We start from the raw sequence: 9147 nt of genomic DNA, 5'->3' as shown, positions 1-9147 counted from the left end.
TTTTTTTTTTTTAATAAATAATGTTATTATCTAAGCAATAAATTGAACGTTGTTAAGATAAAAGGTGTCATGTTGATGTTAAAATAACGCAAGCTACCTAGGTAATGGTTTAGTAAATACACAAAACTTTATTATGCCAACTTTTTCGTTATCCTGTAGTTCTAAAGAATACATATAATTGAAAGTATAACATAGAAAAAAAATCAAATTCTAGCAATTGAATATTCACTATTCAAATTAAAACGTTTCAATTCAGAATTTCAAAAATACTTTACTGAGAAAAGTTAGTAATTTTAAGACGTGTCACATTTCTATCAACGCAGCGATATAAAATATACTTTAGAATCGCAGATCAAGTCGAGTTGCGTGAGAAAAAAATCTTAGTGCTTATCTTCTTTCTTACAAACATGATAAAAATGCATAAGCTTATTACACGTTGCACGCAAAACCGCGCGAATGAGATTTTGATGCAAAATACATACAGACTCTACGGCTGCAAATATTTATAGTCCGTTTTTATTTTAAGATTATCTTAAGTAATGTCTTAAGATGTTAATACGGCTCTGTGATTATAACATCTTACGATGTATTTAAGACAATTTTTAAATATAAGAATCGACTATGAAAACCGGTCTATGACACTTGTTTTGATGTTTACCGCTGTCAAAGCGACACCATCATTACGTCTACCAAGAAGAATTAGATCGAATAAGCCAAGAGATCAAGTTCAGCTTGCAGACGACGATGAATTATGATCGGCGATGAATTGACGATATTACTTATCATCAACATTTCTGCACTATCATATGCTACTCAAATGATTGATCTTTGAGGATGCTCTCATTGAATCAAAGGCATTAATCTACATGATTTTATTTAAAAGATATCGACCGTAAAAGGATCAAGAGAGTAATTATTTAGGATTGTTCCATATATGTATAAAAATACAATTTACAATAATATAAATTATTTAAATGAGAACTTTTTTATCGATTTCTTTTCATCATTGAGTTACTTATAAAAAAGTTCAATGGAAAGAGGTGAGATATAGATGAGATATAAATAGAGAAGAGAAAGATTTAGGAGGGAAATACGTGATCCAGAAATATTAAAGTTAAATTCATATAGGATTTACATGTAAAATTCCTTGTTTCTAAACGTTTTGTACTATTCATGTTCTGTGTCTCCGTTCAGGTCAAGAATACAACGGGTGTCACATCAATTGATCCCCATTTTTTTCTCTATGCTTATATCCATTTTTGGATCATCGTTAGGATGAGGTGAAGCCGATCATCATCACGTACAAACCGATATTTATGGCTCACCACCTTTTTCTGCGCCGCGTCGGCGACCTCGGCCATTGCGACGTGACCTTGAAGAATGGCGAACCGGCCGTGATGCGATGCCATGCAGTGCGGCAGGTCCGTACCTAAATACCAGATCACTGAAGTGTAGACGGAATTACCTACGCGTGCTGCTTCGGGGCGCGTTCCTCAAGTTTCTTCTCATAATTCATGAAATGTTAACAAGAATATTCGCGCTGACCATCTTTCCTTTGAGGACTGTTGAACTTTTCTTTCTCTTCAGATCAAAAATTGCATGCCTCGTTCGATCGATTATGCGGGAAATTTTCCGTAAAATTTTCTTAAATAACGGAGTAAAGTCTATTTTTTTTAATTATCACGGCTGACAATCACATCTACACTCGGAGAATAAGATAGCGATATAAAAGTGACAATTATAGAAGTTTTACAGAATGAAGAATTATACACAGTCGAATAAACTATTTTGTAGTTGTTACAACTATTTATTCAATTACTCTGATAGAAATATATATAGTTTTCTTAGACATCTATTTAATTAATATCTGATATTATTATAATCACATTAGTTGTAACAATGTAATTGTGTAGAAAATGGATAAAAACTTGATAAAGTTTTGTTCAGAAGCAGCTTTTATGATAAAAATAAGTGCAATTTGTGTAAATACGTATGCAATTATTGTCTAGTATTAACAGATTATTATTAATTAAAATACTGCGTAGTCCATTTATTGTCCTATCCTACTTTTGTTCAGTAAATGAATTCAGTTTTGCGCATCTTTTATGTGCAATAACTGCAGGCAAAGTGTTACATCTAAATTGGATCTCAAGTAATTTTATTTCTCAATTACAGAAATAGACAGAGTTATAATATAATTATCTAATAATTGCTTTTAAAAATGCATGAAATTTCTATACACGGAAAAGACAGTTTTGATGAGATGTCTAAAAATTTAGCTAGATACATCTGAAAATAATTTTGTTGGACTATCAAAATAATTATGTAGGACTTAAATTGGTTATTAGAACTGCTTGCTGTATTGTTCATCATGTTTGAAATTCTTATGTAATTATCTTGACAAAATTATTTTCAGACCTGTATCTTGCTCAATTTTTATACTTTAGAATACTTTACATACTTTAGCAAAATTGTTCTTTCTGTGTACTTATGTGCATTAATTCTACATAAAAACTTCTAATTGTCACCTCAGTAGTTACTAGTACAGTGTTTTTCTCTGACAAAGTTTCTGTAGTGTGTTGCAAGAGAAAAAAAGAGCATTTTTTATGTTTCAAGTAATTCCTTTTCGAAAACAAAGTCCAGAAAAGAGAGAGATCCTACATTCTTTGTCTGGTTTTGAATGCACGACCATACATATTAAATCTGCACCATTTTGCATCGGCAAGGACGCGTTCTCGAGGAATCGTAGCTCGTATGATTCATGTCGACGCAAAATTATGTCCGTCTCCACAACTCCACGGACTTTCTCGAAGACGTAATGTTGTAATTATAATGTCGGCTGCACGAATTGATTATTCATTTGCGGAAAATATTGCATCGCAACTCATTCAAAAGCGCAGCGTTTATCACTGGAAAAGAAACGATTCCATGAAATATGGGACACTTTAAGTGACTCATTGTCAGTATAATCCATATAGATAATTTTAATTTGAAAATAAACTCAGCTACACCCACTGCACGCACCACGCACCTACTTTGAAACTCGTTCGAAGTTAACCGGTTTATTGTTTAACATGAATAGTTATGACACAAATTTAGTTCTTTTAACACATCTCTTATCTTCCTCGTTTTAGCCTTGAAATCTTAAGATGGTCGTAAAAACCTAACTCGCTTGTACGTATTTTGCGTTACATGTCTCTGTCAAATATGAACTAAAATTTACGTCTCATTAATTCGTGAAATTACAACATAGGCTCGAAATTACTTGCATTAATATTTTTGCTTACTTACTGCAATCTTGGATTGTGACGTCAGAAATGAGAAAAATACATTTAAAATATTTTTGCAAATTGTATTAAATTATGAATACTTTTAATAAAACTCCATTTGCAATCAACAGAATAGATTTGTAAAATATATCGAAAATTCCCCTTTCGATAATTAAAAAAAATCATATGCATATATAAATAATCATATATTTGAAATTTAATTATGTTTAATCAGAAAACAAAACAAACAACTGTCGAATTGAGATAAATATGTTTTTCTATTCCGAAATAAAAGAATTTTCGGTATATTTTATACATAAAATATATTTTATAAGTCGAAACTTATTTTATAAATGTACTTTATCAAATGTAAATATTGTTTTATTAAACATTATTTCTATTTTAATATATTTTTGCAAAAATTTTTATTATGTGTTTTCTCGCTTCTGACATCATCAATCCGATCAGAATTCGTGAGGTCCTTAAGGTTAGATTAATGTTTTGCATATCAAATTCACGACATTTTTGCTGTCTCGTTTCGTAGTGAATTAAAAAAAAAAAAGATTGAAGAAACGTGCGCGACCGAGATTCCGCGATCTTTTCCACTTGACGTTCTGGGGGCTCCCTTTCGCAAAAGGCCATTATCTTCACGACGGTCGACATCACACGTCATACTGTTGCCTGTAAACGGCTATGGGTCACGAAACTAGCACATTAAATATTTACACATAAGTAAAGCGCGTTTTAATCGCTGAGAAAATCTGTAAGCCACAATGGTATCTCAAACTTTTAAGTATCGCCAAGCATTTCATATCTTATAATATTCTTCGCAAATGTGTATTTCGAAGCAATTAAGATAAATTAATTCGGCAATGGTAATCCAAAAATAATCCACTTAAATTAATAAAAAATTAATTTATATATATAGCGATTAAATATTATAGTCATTAAAAGTATATCTCGCTACGCAAGCCTTATTTGTACTCTTCTCGTGGGAAGGCCACTATATCGAGAATTCTCTCGTTATTCCAAATGTTCATTAAGCTGCTTATTGTAACGAAATGTTTTCTTTTTAAAAGAAATGTCATCCGCTGATCATATCGACGTCCTACCGAGAGGGACTTCTGAGACGAAACGAGAAGCAGATCAGTCGGATCTCGATAAGAGCAACGCGGTCGGAAATAATAATGGTAGGGTGTGTGGAGAGAAAAAGAGAGAAATCGCGACTCGAAACTCACGGCAAAGAGGAAGAAGAAGAAGAAGAGAGGAAAACGCAGGGTGAGAGAGAGCGAGCTAGCTCACCTTGGCGTCCATGGTATGCAACCATTGGCGTCTCTCGCAAAGGCGTAGCACCTCAATCGCGGTAGGCGATGATATGTTTCGATAAGAAATCTTCAGGCTCTTAACCGAGAGGAAGAAAGACAGAGGGAAAATAGTCGCTGTAACAACGCCTTTATGGCCATTTGTATCCTTCGACCGTGTCGTATCACCGCGGGCGCGTTTTATACACATTGCAAAACAATGCGGCGCGTAACCCCGTTAGAACTTGATGTATTTTGTATTTCCGCACGCCTTGTTTTTGATGAAACGTCAATTTTACGCAGGAGGCGTCAACTGAAAGCCGGCGAATCGCGAAGGATCATATCGGGATGAGATACAAGCGGAGATAAAAATAATCTTTATTTCATTTACCAACAACGTCTGTTGTCTTATGTCTTCTTTATATATTTCAGTAGACAAATCTTAATCCTGCGCACAAAATCCTCTAAGATTAAGAATTGCGGAATATTTTTCGAAATATTCTACAGTTCGATTTTCATATACAAAAGGAAGATGTTTATATTAACAGTATTATTTCAATTGAATTTTGTTAATTCACACATAATAACGAAATGAATTTATCATGTTCTTATTTTAAAATTTTGCTGGTTTCATTAATACCGTTATTAAATTAATAAGACTACTTTTCAATTTAATTGTTGATCTTAATTGTTGATCTTAACAAACACAAAGTTACTTGTAATTTTCCACTCAACAATATAACTGTAATATATACGTATATTATATTACAGTTACATCGTTGAGTGGAAAATTACAACAGTTGCATATAACGTTGTGTTTGCCGGATATAATATAATTTTTTCTAATGTACCATTTTAATCAATTTCGTATAAATTGATTAAAATACTATTTATCTTGATTTGTTTGCATTTTTCTCAGTTCTTTTCTAAATTTTTCTTAATTTGCTCTCTTAATTTGCTCAATTTTATTGAAAATATGCCAGTTGTATTTGTTATGCGTTATTATTAGCGGAATTCTGTCATTCGAGGCATGAATATGGAAAACAGAATGCTTATTCGGTATGCTGACACATTGCTGAATCGCGTATATCGACGACTCAATGGACTACGTAACATACCAAACATTATGTATTCGAGGCTACCGCATTTAGTGTCAGTATTATAAGAAAAAATTATAAGAAAAATTATACGATAGCATCTTATATTTGTGTTAGAAATTATTTACTCAAGTTTTTGTTAAAATTCGGCATTCAATTTTTGACATATTCGAATGTATCAATTTAACATAAAGTCATTATATTATTTAAATATTTTGTGTTAAATCGAAATATTTCAATATTTCTTCGTGTCAAAATGATACAATTTATATATATAAGTGAATAAATAATATAAAAATAATGTGTTTTAAAACCTAAATTCTTAAATACATTCTTAAATAAATGAATAAAATACATATTAGTAATTTAATACGTCATAAATATTAATCTCACTGAAAACATATGCTTCCACAATTTGCATACAAATTATTTATGTCGGTATTATCTTTCGTGCCAATTGTTTTACATAATGTTCGTGTTATTTTTCAGCATACTCATCTTAAATTAATACAAAAATTTGAATAGGCCGTTTGAGCGGTTAAATTTAATACGTCGAAATGTATTAAATTTAACACAAAATTTCCAATTGTGTAATTAAATAGAAAAATATATATATTATCTATAATACGAATAAATAAGACGCTATTTTCTTTAATTAATTTCATTTTATCTCATTAAACTGAATTACTTTTTCTCTTATTGATTTTCCCAAAACGGAGAATTTTCAAAGATCGTTAACCGATATAGTATTGAAAAAAATAGAGAGTTTCTCTTAGCTTCTACTAGAGAGTTTTATCAAAATATTTCGCTCATTTTATTACTGTTGCGTGCAAAATCACATGTATGCCTCTCTCTTTCTCTCTCTAAAAAATTCTATCTAGCAAGCCGAGCGGCATCCATGATGCGAAAGTATGCGCGTCGTTTTATGGGTACATCGATGCCCTCCTCAGGCATATCGAGAAAATGCGGCCCGGCGACGCGTGCCTGACCTTAAATAAAAATTTCATTTACTCAGCAGGATTTACTCTGCGAGGAATATATGATGCATTGGCACGCGCCATAAATTCTTATACCGGCTTCAACAAGCGCTTTTCTTCCCCTTCCTTTTTTTTTTACTGTCCCCTTTTGACCGATCCTCCGCATAACCTTCCAAGCCGAGGCGTCGTCGCCTCGATTGTGCATACCGGGCACGATTACTCGCCTCATTGTGTATTACGTAATACGGAGGAAACGAGATAGGGGAAGGAGGGAAAAGGAGAGGAGCTGTTACGCACATATAGGTACGCGATTCGTGCGTGCGTGTATGCGCGAACACGCGACGCTGATAAATAAACAAATATAAATGCGTGGGTGCTACGAATGCGCGGCGAAAGCGCGACTCGAGGAATGCCGCGCCCGTCGCGGCATCGGCGTCGGCGTCGTGCCGTTGGGAAAAATCCGGGACATCCTTGCGCAATGTCGCGCGTACGCGCGATTGAGTAAAACAAGAGAGAAAGAATTTTATTTACTCGTAAATTTACGCTTAGGATATATCGCTTGTGATAAATATAAATTCACATTTACGTCTCGAATGATCCGAGCATTTCGGTTAAGAGCACGTGACACGGATATGGTAAACGCGACTATCTTTCAAAAAAGGAAAAATGATAGAGATTTTTCTAGAAATTAAATTAATTAAGAATTATTACACGTGTATATATATATATATGTGTGTGTGTGTGTGTGTGTGTGTGTGTGTGTGTGTGTGTGTGTGTGTGTGTGTGTGTGTGTGTGTGTGTGTGTGTGTGTGTGTGTAAAAATGGACAAACAGAAAGATAGGTAGATAGATATTTATTGCTTTAGGATAAAGATCCTTTCAAACGCAAAGACAATTCGTACAAATTTACAGCATAGTTATCACGTACGGACGGAAGTGATCGAATGAAATAAGTAATGAAATATATACAAATAATAATAAAAAGAGAAAATATAGAAAAATCAATAAAATATAAAAGAGATATTAATGTAAAGCTGTGAGGCGCTAAGAAAAATAAAAGCTACATGCACGAGAGAGAGAGAGAGAGAGAGAGAGAGAGAGAGAGAGAGAGAGAGAGAGAGAGAGAGAGAGAGAGAGACTATATTTAGCAGAAAAAGCAGTTTTATAATTATTATAAGATTCTTTCGTATGATTTGGTTCATATATTTAGATTTGTGAGAAACTAAGACAAGAACTAATCATATATATTAAAGAATCTTACAACACATTGCAGCAAAGCTGTTTTTCATGAACACATTGTCGCGTGTGCAGCCAGCCGACACTAATGTATCATACAACATAGGTATGCCTGAATACGGTCAGGTCAGGTGGATAAATATCGGATACGTAGCGGGACATGGGCGGTTTCGAAGAATGCGCTTCCTTCCTGTTAATATATCTGATATAGTAGCTATACCGTATTTGGATACGCGCATGATCGCCTATACGTTTTATAAGTAACGTACCACGCTAATGAGTCATGTCATGATTACGATTCCATTTGCGTGCCGCGACGAATTCGCGAAGAATAATACCGCACGAAGCTGCAATGAGAGGAACTTTTACGATATGACTGCGGTTGCAACAATAAATACTTGCGATGACTTTGCATAAATTTGAATCTTTATTTTTAAATACCTTAAGCCCTCACCAATGTAAGATTAACTTTAATCTCAATTTAACTGACTGTTTATCTTTTTCTAATTCTCAGAATTATAACAAGATTATCGATAAATGCGCCTGTTCCTTTTTGAAATTCTATAATATACAGTGAGAGCAAAAAATATTTGTACAAGGAATTTTTTTATAAAAAAAAATCTTATTTGTAGAAAATAAATATTAATTAGCAATTTTATAATGAATACATTCTGTTCTAACAACAAATAACGAGCTTCGCATATATTTCTAATATTGGCTAAATTTTTCGACTGTACGAATACTTTTTGAGTATCCAGATAATACAACTTTTAATTTTTCAGATGATATATTTTCTATAATTAATACACTTTTTGTATATATAATTTTAAGAAACATTATAGTCTATTTTATTCTTTATGAATAAATTGTTAATTACCCAGCAAGAAATAATCATCAATTAAACATCGAATCGATATCAAATTGGTATTGAAATCGCATTGATATCGATTCGACATCAATTCGACTCATTTCGCTAGATAATATTTCATTTTTTAAAATAAAGTTTTTTTTAAAAAAATATTTTCTCTGTACGAATACTTTTTGTACTCACTGTGTACATTGTAAACTATATAAAATATATATAAATTCGGTCATTGTGATCATATGAAAAAACCATAAACTGTAATTTCTCCAATAATTGCTAAATACAGCTTTTTTATAGTCATTCTGAAATCTGAGTTCACCCTATCTGTTAAATTTATCGATAAAAATGAAATATTATTGTGGACCAATCTTTTTCAGAGGAGAGATGAAAATATTTTATTTTG

At 32.6% G+C, this 9147-nt stretch overlaps 1 protein-coding gene across 1 annotated transcript in view; it reads left to right on the top strand.

Annotated features, from left to right (window-relative positions):
* LOC108684162 overlaps positions 1 to 9147 on the top strand; it is a 36743-nt gene that overhangs the window by 20989 nt on the left and 6607 nt on the right. The gene's annotated exons all lie outside the window — the stretch shown is intronic.

Source organism: Atta colombica, unplaced genomic scaffold (assembly GCF_001594045.1).
Source record: "Atta colombica isolate Treedump-2 unplaced genomic scaffold, Acol1.0 scaffold126, whole genome shotgun sequence".
NCBI lineage: Eukaryota > Metazoa > Arthropoda > Insecta > Hymenoptera > Formicidae > Atta > Atta colombica.
This window is presented reverse-complemented; position numbering and strand designations above follow the sequence as displayed.